Source organism: Hemitrygon akajei, unplaced genomic scaffold (genome assembly GCF_048418815.1).
Source record: "Hemitrygon akajei unplaced genomic scaffold, sHemAka1.3 Scf000178, whole genome shotgun sequence".
Classification (NCBI taxonomy): Eukaryota; Metazoa; Chordata; class Chondrichthyes; order Myliobatiformes; family Dasyatidae; genus Hemitrygon; species Hemitrygon akajei.
Window position 1 is genome coordinate 228583 of NW_027332064.1, and position 14145 is coordinate 242727.

At 43.1% G+C, this 14145-nt stretch overlaps 1 non-coding gene across 1 annotated transcript; it reads right to left on the minus strand.

Moving 5' to 3' along the window:
• Window positions 1-2034: 2034 nt before the first annotated feature.
• Window positions 2035-2148, minus strand: trnal-caa (transfer RNA leucine (anticodon CAA)). The gene is made up of 2 exons: window positions 2111-2148; window positions 2035-2069 (listed from the first exon to the last, which is right to left on the minus strand). It is a non-coding gene; the product is annotated as a tRNA-Leu (tRNA).
• Between the last annotated feature and the right edge of the window lie 11997 nt (window positions 2149-14145).

The following is a 14145-nucleotide window of genomic DNA, read 5'->3' on the forward strand; positions in this document are numbered from 1 at the left end:
CTGCTCACAATACTCAAGGTGCATTTCATCAGTGCATTTGAAAACCAGAAAATTACATCGCTGCATCCATACTCCATTCCACTCGAAATGATCGCTAGCTTCGCATTGGCCTTCCTCACCACTTTCGCAACATGCATATTCACCTTCAGGGAATGTTGGACGAACAACGGTGAGTCCTTTTGCACCTCAGATTTTCCAATTTCCTCTGCAATTAGAAAATAGCCTTCCATTTTATTTCTTCTGCTCAAGAGCAGGATCACATATTTCCTGACACTGTGTACTATCTGCCACTTCTATACCCATTCTGCTCATCTTCCTCGGTCCTTATGTAGCCTTCCCATTTCCTCCAGATTTCCTGCACCTCCACCTATCTTCATCTAGCCCTCAAACCTGTCCGTAAGATCATCAATTCCAACTTCCAAGTCATTGGAAGGCAGGGAACCGTACTCTCTCCGGTCCTGTTCAACCTGTACACATCAGACTTCCAATATAACTCGGAGTCCTGCCATGTGCAGAAGTTCGCTGATGACACGGCCATAGTGGGGTGTGTCAGGAATGGACAGGAGGAGGAGTATAGGAAACTGATACAGGACTTTGTGATATGGTGCAACTCAAACTACCTGCGTCTCAATATCACCAAGACCAAGGATATGGTGGTGGACTTTAGGAGATCTTGGCCTCATATGGAGCCAGTGATCATTAATGGAGAATGTGTGGAGCAGGTTAAGACCTACAAGTATCTGGGAGTACAGTTAGACGAGAAGCTAGACTGGACTGCCAACACAAATGCCTTGTGCAGGAAGGCACAGAGTCGACTGTACTTCCTAAGAAGGTTGGCGTCATTCAATGTCTGTAGTGAGATGCTGAAGATGCTCTATAGGTCAGTTGTGGAGAGCGCCCTCTTCTTTGTGGTGGCGTGTTGGGGAGGAAGCATTAAGAAGAGGGACGCCTCACGTCTTAATAAGCTGGTAAGGAAGGCGGGCTCTGTCGTGGGCAAAGTACTGGAGAGTTTAACATCGGTAGCTGAGCGAAGGGCGCTGAGTAGGCTACGGTCAATTATGGATAACTCTGAACATCCTCTACATAGCACCATCCAGAGACAGAGAAGCAGTTTCAGCGACAGGTTACTATCGATGCAATGCTCCTCAGACAGGATGAAGAGGTCAATACTCCCCAATGCCATTAGGCTTTACAATTCTACCGCCAGGACTTAAGAACTTTTTAAAAGCTATTATTAATGCTTTTTGAGATAGTGATTTAGATGCATATGATACTTTTTACTGAGTTAAGTATTGTATGTAATTAGTTTTGCTACAACAAGTGTATGGGACATTGGAAAAAAAGTTGAATTTCCCCATGGGGATGAATAAAGTATCTATCTATCTATCTATCTATCTATCTATCTATCTATCTATCTATCTATCTATCTATCTATCTATCTATCTATCTATCTATCTATCTATCTATCTATCTATCTATCTATCTATCTATCTATCTATTAACATATAGAACCAAAGCATTCATCCATCAGTTCTATTGAATCCTGCGTTTCTGTTTTATATTGTGCTACCTCAATTGCAACTTTCTTTACGTTTAATATAATATGTTTATATTGTCCAGATTTTATTCTTATAACTTCCGAAATCATATTTATATCATATGAAATTTCATCAAAAGGTGATCATGTACTCACGTGCTCATCCATTGAACATTCTGACAACCAGTCATTTCACTTTAAAAGCTATTCTGTATTGATTAGCTGAGTATGCCAGGAGGAGTTCAGCAGACCAGGCAGCATCTGTGGGAACACGTAAACAGTCGGCGTTTTGGGCCGAGATTCTTCACTGTGAAATTGTTTCTGAAGAAATCACTTACCCAGAATTCGGTATACATTGATCTGTTGTAATGCGATGTACAGTGTCAAAACACAAAACCTTATCTTCCAACCGGTTTTCTAATCCACATCAACACCCCAGGTGTCTTTTTTTTTTGCAGAAATAACATCACCTCTATTGAATGCTTATAGACAAAATATGTCAGGAGTAGGATTCGAACCCACGACCCCAGATGGAGACCAGAACACTCCATTTTGTTGGAAATACTTTCATTCCTTGAGTCTGGCGCCTTAGACCACTCGGCCATCCTGACAACTTTTGAGTTGTATTTGTGAACGGAATGAATGTCCGATTTGTAAGCAAAGTTATATACACACAAACACGCATTTCGCCCTGCATATCGGAAATGAAGGCGAGAGGTTAACAGCTTCTGTGGAGAGTGAAGCTGTATAACAATTACAAATCGAAGACTCGTGAGACGCGTCTCTGCAAGAACTTGAGAAGGACTTTTGTTGAGATGGATGAGAACGCTTGGAAGGCTCATCGCTTTCACATTTAGGGAAGCGGAGAAATAAACGTTTATAGACAGGACTGAATCTGAAAACATTGGGTGGGATTTGATCGTGACAACAGAAACTGAACACAGGAGGTTCAATTGTACCGTGCAACGCTGCTTTACAGATGGATGCTGGTAAGTAGACTATAAGGCCCAGTTATCTGATGATTATGGAAGGAAGCCAAAACGAAATAAGGTTCACAAGAACATAAGACATCGTGCAGAAAGGCCGTTCGGTCTTCAGGGTTTGCTTCATCATTCCGTCATGGATGAGTTATTACAGTCAGAATGCTGTTCAGACTTGTCGGTCAATGTTTAATCTGACGGAGCGAAAACAGCAGAAAGGTGTTTTGAACGTTAGACCAGATGCCTTTCTGAGAGATAAGACGCTTTAGAGAACGTAATTCGCTCAGGTTCTCTGATCCAGTGGTAACGGCACTGAACACATTAAAGTAAGGCAGGGACAAGCGGGCAGCCATTGTCTAAGTAAAAGGCTCCTCGCAGGATGTGGAAGGCGGGGAGATGTCCAGAGTTCCTGATGACGACACCTGCGGAAAGTGCACACAGCTGAATTGTGTAACAATCCGCCCTAAGGTGTTCGAGTTGAATCTGGATAAACTCCGGTTCATTCAGAGTCATGGGCGTGATGGGCCAGGACATATAGAGTGGTGGGACAGCCAGCGTAAATCAGAGGAATGCTTGATATAGACTGTAATTTCCCAGAGCTCGGATGGCAGCACTGTATTACAGGACTGTTTGCTGCCGGCTGTGATTTTCCAGAACTAGGATGTTGCCGCTTTCTCGCAGGACTGTTGATGCCGGCTGTAATTGCCCGGACTTCGGATGCTGTCGCTGTCTCGAAGGATTGATAGTATAAACTGTAATTCCATCGTCGTTGTTTGTTTGTTTTTGTTTTTTTGAACGTTTAGCGTTACTTTCTGTTATCAAAATCTTTGCACATCCTGTCAACGTTTTCACTCGCTCACACATTCCACCAAAACAACTACGCGTTACTGTCACTAAATCAGCAGCAGCCATTTTACTACCTAACGCATGTCTTCATATTCCTACCAAAACAGCATATTTTTCTTGTACTCTTTCCCTGTTTCATTAACTCAATCAACTCAGACCATGCGAAAAATCTATCGGAGCAAAATTAGGACATTTGGCCCACCGAGTCTGTTCCGTGATTAGATCATGCCTGATTCATTTTCCCTCTCAGCCCGAATCTCCTGCCTTCTCCCCGTAAGTCTCTACCTTAAGTATGCATAAAGAATTGGCCTCCACAGCTGCTGTAGGAACGAATTCCACAGATTTAGCATCCTCTAGTTAAAGATATTCCTCCTCATCTCCGTTTTAAAAGGACGCCCTCAATTCTGAGGCTGTGCCCTCCGGTTCTAAACGCTCCCATGGTCAGCAGCAAGGTAAGTGAACAAGCCATTCTCAACTATGTCAGTAAAGGGTTGGGGTGGTCTCTATTTGATTAACTACAAAAAACTCTGCCCGGCAGCACACCCTTCCGAGCTGTCCAGTCGATCGCTGGCCCGACCTCTGAAAGGGCCCAGCTGATTTGTATTCACTGACCATCCTGACTGGGGGTGAGTGCCCTTTCTCAGTCTGCCGTGCGATCGCTGCATTGTCACTTGATATCTGCTGTAACCAGGATCCCTCCCCTTCCATTTACACAATATGTTTTTATTTCTATCCTACGTTGTACAACTGATCATCTACCTTCAGCAATCAGCCTACATTACAGAATACCGTTACAATATACTTTAACTGCTATTCACAGCGTTCTGCAACGCTCTCTGGGTCTTTAGCATCTATGAAGCGGAACAGAGTCGACGTTTGGAACGAGACGCATCCATTAGAGAATTAACACTGACCCTTCGGGACGTTTGTGACGAGACGCATCCATTAGAGAATTAACAATGACCCTTCGGGACGTTTGTGACGAGACGCATCCATTAGAGAATTAACACTGACCCTTCGGGACGTTTGGGACGAGACTATCCATTAGAGAATTAACACTGACCCTTCGGGACGTTTGTGACGAGACGCATCCATTAGAGAATTAACACTGACCCTTCGGGACGTTTGTGACGAGACGCATCCATTAGAGAATTAACACTGACCCTTCGGGACGTTTGTGACGAGATGCATCCATTAGAGAATTAACACTGACCCTTCGGGACGTTTGGGACGAGACGCATCCATTAGAGAATTAACACTGACCCTTCGGGACGTTTGTGACGAGACGCATCCATTAGAGAATTAACACTGACCCTTCGGGACGTTTGGGACGAGACTATCCATTAGAGAATTAACACTGACCCTTCGGGACGTTTGTGACGAGACCCATCCATTAGAGAATTAACACTGACCCTTCGGGACGTTTGGGACGAGACGCATCCATTAGACAATTAACACTGACCCTTCGGGACGTTTGTGACGAGACGCATCCATTAGAGAATTAACACTGACCCTTCGGGACGTGGATCCACACCTGGTGTCATGATATGGGTTTGTGAGAGCGAACGCTTTTCGGAGTTCTTACAGATTTGGGTTGTCTACGGATTTGGAGCTGTGACGAATCTGAAAGTTGTTTCATTTATAGAAACGCCAATAATTAAATTAATTTTGATCTCTATTCTTGTGTTTTATTTCAGGTTAAGGCAGACACTATCTGAACTATTTAAATAATTCTTATTTTGGGGTACATGCAGGGTTCCCATTGGGTTTGACACATGAATTTTGGCCTGCTCTCTTGTTTAAGGATGTGTGCAGTTTGGAGGATAGATGAGGATATCGGAATGCGCTCAGATTTAAGTGGAATTGAGGATACACACACATTTGGGTGCATCAGCGGATTTGGAGCTCCACACGAATTTTGGGCTTTGTGCAGATTTTAATGTCGAGGCAGCCATTTCTAGAACTGGGATAATCTGAAGTTCATGTGGGGGGTGTCAGCACAGATTCCGCTGTCTCAGCAGATTTGGGGTTGAACACAAATTTCGGGCTGCTTGCCGAGGGCCCGTTATGACCACCTGCCTGCAAATCCTTTTGTCACCCTCACGCTCTCCATGACTGGACGAAGGTCATCGAGCTGCATCTGCAGTTCCCTAAATCTCTCCCTCAGGAGCTGCAGCTCGACACACCTGGTACACATATGGCCGTCCGTGAGGCTGGGAAACTCGAGGTCCCCCCATATCTGACACTGAGCACAGAAAGCTGGGCTCGCACACTCGCCTCGTCCCGTCACCGCCTAGGTCCGTTGAGCCAAAGCCCTTTCACTCTGCTGTCTCTTACTCCGCTGCCCGCTCCGACGCTGCTCTCTGGATACGGTTGCCTTCTGTTTAAACCTTTCGCGCTCTACAGGCTGACGTCACGCGCCTACACAGTCTCGCCTCTCTTTAACCTGAGTGGTAACAAAAAACTCCCATCGCTCCGAAAAATCAGTAGTTCACTCTCCCCCTTCTTGCTCCCGAATCATATTTCGAGGAGAAAAAAGTCTCCTACCAGTGCGCTTCCAATTAAGGTGTGAGGGGACAATTTTAAAGGAGATGTCAGGCCAGTTGATGTTTTTTCCTTCAGAGAGTTTTGGTTGACTGGAATGCAAAGCCGATGATAGTGGTGGAGGCAATCACAATAGCAACGTTAAAGAGATTCTTAGGTCGACCTTTGAAAGGGTGAAAAATGGCAGGACATGGACGTTGTGTACGGATTGAACCAAACGAGATGACTTCACTTGACCATCATTGAGATGTACCCAGTACCAATAGCTTCACTTACAGGGACTCTTCATCTCATGCTCTCGACATCTATTACTTAATTTTCATGTTATTTGCACAGTTGATTGTTCTCTGCACATTGGTTGAACATCCATGTAGGTGCGGTCTTCCATTGATTCTGTTATGGATATAATTCTATAAATATATTGAGTATATCCACAGAAATAAATGTATTTTGTTAATTGGGCATTTGATTGTTAATTTATCCAACTCAGCACAATAGTGTCGACTAAAGATCCGTTGCTTCATATTTCAAGTATATCTGCCTCCATACATTCAGCTGACAGCCCTTTCTATGTAGGACACCCTCTGGGTAATGACGTTATCCCCTGGGTATGTTCTAAAACTTTTCCCTCTCAACTTGAATACAAATGTTGTAGTTTTGATACACTAATACAGGGAAATACCTGCTTCATTCTCCATATCTATGCCCCACATGAGTTTTCACATCTTTCTGATTCATCCCGCAAAGGGACAAAGTCCTGACCTGTTCAGTGTCTACCCATAGCTGTGGCCGTTGAGTCCAGGCAATATTCTCCAAATTGTCTGCAGCTTAATGATGATGCTCCTGTGACCAAGTAAGGTTTCATCAGAATCTTGTAGTATTTCTGCACTACAACATCCTAATCTGATGAAGGCCAATGGGCCAAGAACCACCTGAACGGACAATATACGTGGCATAGATAAGGAGAATGGTAACAATCTTTCCCCCGGGGCAAGTGAGTTGAAATCTGAAGGAAATGGGTTTAAGCTGAGGGACGACAACAGGGGAAGGCGTTGACAGAGCAATTGTCTGATGCAGGTACAGTAACTATGTTGATGTCAGGCTCATGCATAGTTCTAAACGAGCATACGCTGGCAAATAGCTCTTTGAAACTTGGGCAGCGTGGACCGTCCAGGCCAAAGTGCTACACAGCTCTGTGAAAGAATGCGTGGGGCAGAACGAGGTTAGAAACGGGTTTCTCACTAGGATCACCACCCTCACATCCTCCTTTATGGTGAATGAATCTGTAGAGGATGCTTCCGATAGTGGGAGTGTCTAACGTTGGAGGGTACAATCTCAGAAATGAGTCCGTCAATTTAGAACTGAGTTGAGGAGGATTGTTTTCAGCGAGAAAGCAGTGAATCGGTGGAATTATTTGCCGCAGGCAGCTGTAGAAGCCAAATCTTTAATTATATTTAAGACAGATGTTGATATATTCCTGCTTGGTCAGGGTATGAAGGAATATGGTCGGGGGGTGTGAGCGCTGCCGACGACTGGGACTGAAAGGAGAAATGGAACAGCCATGCTGAAATGGTGGAGCAGGCTTGATAGGCTAATACTGCTGTTATGTCTTATGGTATTTTAGTAACGTACTCTATATTCCGAAATATACCACTACCTCTAGCACTCCTGATCTGCCTCCAATTCAACACCTCTCACGCGACGTTCCAATGTCGCCCTTCCCAACATCCTTTGCTCCCATCAGCTTTATAAACTCACTTTCCACTCCATTTTGGCGTATACAGTACTGACAAATGTTTTAGCCTCTCTGGCTCTGTGCGCAGCACTGTAATTCCATGCAGAGTTTACCGTGGATCTTCTGCAAAACCTGATGCCTCTGAAATTTCCAATAAACAGTGTGCTTTGCTCAACCGCTGCTTATATGAATTTGTGTTTACCACAAGACGTTATCAGAATACGAACGATGGAGAGGTAACATCTGTTGAAACGCACAGACGCATATTAAAAAAAACTGATGGCAGTAAGGCTGAGGTGACAGAAGATGATGGGACTGGGTAATGGAAACAATTTTCTATAGTCTGACACCTCATCGAGAAATTTCTATTACCAAACACTTCCCGTTAACCCTGCCTTCAAAACGACTGCTTTGCAAATACCTCTTGAGACACAACCACCTGTTTACTACAATAAGCAACCAAAGTGAACTGCTAAATTATCTGACCTTCCCTGTTGTTGAAAGGCTCTGTCTTTAAACTTATTCACCCGTCAATATCCGTTTTGAAACATCGGAAACCCGGCCTGTCCAGAAGCCATTCCTCTCCTTGTGCTTGTCAGGTTTCAGTGATAATTTGAAGTTTAATCAACCAATGTAACAATTACGTCAGCTCATTGACCATTTGCCCAGTTTCCTACTTGAACTGTATGAAGTGTGCAATCTTGCATCTTGCGCCGATTTTGGATTTAAGAATGGCCTGTCACTTGATTGTTTGAATATATGAATACTTTGCCAAACATTATCCTGAAAACTGTTTTGCTTGAAAACTCCGCTGATTTGCAATTGAACATGGACGTTATCTACATAGACGGCCATTTAATGTAAACACATCTATTCTTCAGCTCTTCTCTGAATTTCCTTTGTGTCAGTGTATTGATACAAGTGTTAGTGCACATACTCAGAATTTGCAACAATTGCTGTAGTATATATACCGAGGAACTCAAATATCTGTCTTGATAAGAATAGTTTTGTGCTTGTCATTTCAGGGAATGAGCTACATAGGGCATCCAAAATAATATGAAATTAGCGGATATTGCAAACAAAAAAATCATCACTTTTCTACCTCGGCATACTTCTGATTATCACATTTCTTCCGAAGCCCTCTGCGGACTCTATTTGCCTTAATAATATGCCCTACTGTTAACACATTGAACACTAGGATTAAGCCGATTGGCAGCAACGGTGTTAAAATGCTATCCAGTAATTTGATTCCTTTCCATACTAGTGAAATAACGTATTCATATGTGAATGCGCAACACCATGGTTGTACACCACCAAACCTGCTGACACCCACGTATACACATTTGTTTTTCCCAAAAGAAGAGTCACTTTAGTGTGACAGCATTCACCTTAACGAAATCGCGAGAAAATAGTGCACCTATTATTGAAGACTCTATAAATGAAATGACTTTGAGATTGACCACAACCCCAAATCGACCGACACCAACAAATTAATGTGCACCCATATGCGCCGACACCTACCTAAACCTGATCTCATCCCCAATCGTCAGGCACCCGTGTGCACCCCAAATTCATACTGACGTCCTGTGCACCCATATTGGTTGATACATTCCTAAGCTTGTGCAACCTCCCAATCAGAAAGCACCATCAAATACGTATGTGTTTCCAAATCCACCGATCACTGTGCACACGTCCTCGCGGAAACTCTCCTAAAGAGTCCAGATCTGTATGTACCCCCAAATCCGCTATTTTCACAAAATCTGTTCGCATCGCAAATCAGTTGCCACCCATATATGCCGAAGCAGCCCTAAATCTGCGCAAACTCAAAATTGGTGCGCTCGCCAAACCCGCTGACACCCGAGATGCATAATGGATTATCCCAGACAAGCAAACATTTCAATCAATTCAGAAAATGACCATCTCCAGGTTAGAAAGCCAAAATCCTTTTGCAGATCGGCGAAACACCCAAATCTGCGTGTCAACCCAAATCCGTGTGCAGCCCACATTGAAGTCTACACTCTTAATATCTGATCACTAAAATCCGCCCGCACCCCCAAATCTGCGCACATCCTCAAATACGAGAGCACCCCACAGGCATATTAGATGACCCAAACACAAAATGGCTGTCTTAACAGAAAAAACCACTACGTAACCCAAAATCCCAACGTCCGTCACCAAATCGATATGCACTCACAAAAATGTGGGGACTCACATATTCGCTAACTACCCCAAATTTGCTATCCCCAAAAAGGTGCGCACCCCGATATCGGAGCACTCCCCTAAAACAGTTGGCAACCCTTTATTAGAGAACGCTCCTAAATCCATTCACAACCCCAGATCCTTATGAACCACAAGACCTTGTACAACCCATATTTGACGACAAAAAATAAAATTGCGCAATCGCCAATTCAGTGCGAACCCGAAACCCACGGACTCCGCCACTTGTACATCATATTTTCCCGGAGCAACAATCAATAAAAGCAATTGAGAAAATGGCAGCCTCGACATTAATAATCCGCACGGAAATTTTGATCCGTCAACTCACCAAATCTATGTGTATCCCATGATCGAAAAGGCAACCCAAATCAGCGAATATCACCAAATCCATGTGCATCGTCAAATTGGTGCGCATCACCAAATCCATGCGCAGCCCAAACACGCTGAAACCCCCACATTCATTTGTGGGGCTCGTTGTACACAGATTTTGTCATCTTGTGAATGTCTGAAATTATTATGTTGAGATAATCAAATTAGCGGGTGTGTGTCCACGGTTTTGAAGTTGTGGGGATCTATTTGCATTTGGAGTTGCACATGGATTTCTCACGTATTTGGGGTGTCTGCGGGTTGGAGCTGTGCCGAAGCTCAAAGTTGTTTCATTTAGATCACGTGAATAATAAATTTAATTAGAAATTTAACATGGAGTATTTTAAATGTCTCTCCTCTGGGATAATCTAATGTGCAAGTGTGTTTCTCCGCGGGTATGATATTCACATGAATTTTAGGGTAGGCTCCTAGTTGAGGTGGTGCACTTATTTGAGGTGTACATGGATTTGGGATTGTGTACATGTAAACACGGATATGGGCTGAGATAAAGATTTGGGCGTGTTGGCGGATCAGAAGTTGCACATGAATTTTGGGCTGTGTGCGGGTTTTAATATCGAGGCATCTATTTTCTGAATTCTTGAAAGGATTTTAAACTGCATGTCAGGATGTTAGCGTTTTTGGGGCGCGCACTGAATTGAGTCGTACAGATATTGGGCAGTGTCTGAGAATAAGGGGTGCACACTGCTATGGTGTGAGTTTGTATTTTGGGAATGCGCACGGATTTAAAGTTGAATCCTCAAATAAGGGGGTGAGCATTGACTTCGGGTGTTCGTAGATTTCAGGGTTGGCATTTAGGTATTTTGGGGTGCGTGCGGATTTTAAATATCGAAACAGCCATTTTCTGAACTGTTGGACATGAATTCTGCTTTGGAATAATCTATTTTGTATGTGGTGTGTCACCGTATTTGGAGTGCGCACTGATTTGCTGATGTGCAAAGTTTTGTGAATTCATGGCTGCAGTTTTGATTTATCAATGCAAAGACTCTGCTAAATTACATTCGAATAATCTGGAGCGCTGGGCAACTTTACAGAGTATTGGTCTAATTCTTTATCAAAATTGTAAAATACTTTAAATTCACATTTAACGGTACTGCGCTGTGCTTTTAGAAGAAACTCAGACATCACTCGAAATTTAATCTGAAACATGGCCGTGCACACGTATTTGGGGATTCACGTAAGATCTGGCTTCCCATAATGGAAATTATTCAGTTAAACTATCACAGACACACATACTATCCGTGTGCAATGTCGTCCCTGAAGGAGTTTCGTCTGGGTTGTTAACAATAAAAGCCATTAAAGCAAGTTCTAGCACTTGTGTACACATTAATTTAGGCAGATTGTTCATAATACTTTCTATCTGTACTCATACTCCATCCATATCTATAGAACAGATTCGACAAACCACTCTTCTTCCTGAACTAATCGCCATCCGTCAGGAAATATCCATAAATATGAACATTGCATTCGCATGACCCTATTGCCCTCTCTTGATTTTAATTTAAGATGAGAATGAATGGTTCTTTCCTTTGTTGTACTACTGTCACCGGGCACTCATGAGTTTCACCCCGATAAGTTCAATTCTCAACGAGCGTGACAGCACTGTTAACTCTTTCAATCACGACGTTACAGCCCTGTAATAACAATTTCAAACTGACTAGTGGAATTTGACGGACAGTTGTATCTTTCTTACTGTCATCCAGATGAATTGGAGTATGCTTAGGTAGAGGATCATTGGATTAAAAGCCAGAACATAAGTAAAATATTTAACTGTCCAAATCATCGATAATGACCTTGGGATGTTAGATATCTCGTTTCGTCGGGGTAAATATTCGATTTGCAAATGTCACTGGCGTCAGTCTGTCATTTTTGGAGTTACAAAGCTGATACGGTTTTACTGGTGGCAGCGACCTCGAAAGAGAATGACTCGGAGAGGCCTGGGTCTTAATCGAAGGTGCAGTTGCAAGATCTGTTTTAAGATCTGATTCTGCCTTGTTCTGGTTTCTCTTCCCATGGGACGCCTACCCTCACGAGTTCCATAAGTGGGTACGCATTGGTGTCACTGCCAGCGATGTGATCTCTGCAAGAAGCTGATAGGTGAAGCCTGGTGGCGGGAATGGTAAAGGTCTGCAGAGGGAGGAATCTAATACGCGAAGGGAATGGACGTTAGGAAAAAAAACGAAGGAGGAAGAGGCCAAGTAGCAAGTGATGAATGTGAGAACAGAAAATAGCTGAGAGTATGGAACAGACAAAAAGGTGTTTTTCTTATTATTTTAGAAGATTTAAACTTTTTTCAGTGTGGTCATCCCTCGAAGTTCGATTGCATTGAAGTAGCAAATGAAGAACACAAGGAATGCTGGAGATGCTGGAAATGAAAGCGGCACAGACAAAATGGTAGATGGACACAGCAGATTAGGCAGCATCTATGGAAATAAATAAACAGTTAAAGTTTAGGATGAAGTCCCTTATTTAAGGGCGTGCCTGCCAGCCTATGACTGAAGTTGGGTAATATTCACAAGGATTCCAGTATGCCGAATCTACTGATATGTTACAAACATAAATATCTTCCTTTGTAGAGGTACTGGGACAGTCACAAACACCCAGTGACGTCCATCATGTTCATTTTCACGAGTAGACTTAGACCCAAGCAAGAAAATCTGATGAAGAACAGACTTACATTTCTTAGGCCGCCATCACTCAACTGTTCTGTCCATATTTAGGCCAGGAATAGGGGTCTAGTTATATGAATACTTGAATACCATGCATACTCGACTGTAGCATTGATAAAAAGTTCATCCACAGATTCCGGTGTCTAAAGTGAGTTTGTAAATGATCGGAAGATTTAAAAAAAATCCAGCAATATGAGAAACTGGGATGAGCTGTTGGCATTTGTAAAGGTATCGCATTTACTGCAAAGGAGATGCTGCAGTTTAAGCAATTGGTCTGATCGGATTAAATGTTCTGGGTCTGCTCATTCGATCTCAGAGATTTTCAAAATCTGCCACGTCGGGAATGTAACTGAGATGGCGTCATCTGTTTGCTCCCATTTCTAGAATCCAATGGTAGTAGTTGTGAACCATTGTCCCAGGAGAGATCATAAAGGATATAAACTGCATGGACGAAAACATTCAATCAAAAAGAATGCCTGTAACGCAAAAGGACCGGCTAATTGCGTGAAAAGAAAATGCCTGAAGCGTATTACCGTGTCGAGAAAATATTTTATGTCTTCATTGCCCTGATTGGCGTTCCAGGTAAGCGAATCCAAGAACACAACAACTCTGTAAGTGAGACTGTTTTTTTTTTTTTGCTTACTATATCGGCGACCTGCATCCAAAGCCTCGTGTGGTGATAATCCTTTGCTCATTTACACAGTTTTCATCCGGTAGTTTGCCTATTACTTGCAGCAACGTGAATGAGAAAACTCTATGAAACGTACGGTAAAGCCGTAAATGTAAGCAGCCTTCACGGACACTATCTAGGTTGGTGTGCCAGCGCTGAGCAAAGGGGTCACATCGGAAGGATAGACTAAGATGGTTTCAGTTGGTTTTGTTCGCTTACAGGGCACATAATAGCAGGACATGTCACAGCGGAAAAAAAAAAAATGAATTGTACTCATTGCAACACTAGTCCTGTAATGAATCCGCTTTCTCCTGAACAACGGACTAGCTTTGTCTGCCCTCTGAACGTCTTCTTGCTTCACTTCGGTGTCCAGTTGTTTTGATTAAACGCTCTGTACGGGACAAAAATGGAAAACCGTTTGGTTTGTCCAATCTTTCTGCGACCATTTCACCCTTAACTTTACTTGTTGGTATCCAAAGTCACGGGTACTCTCAGTATCCACTCTTCCGGTGCAAAGGCTTTGGTTTGATTTCGTTGATTAAATATATCAGCCACTTTTCTTG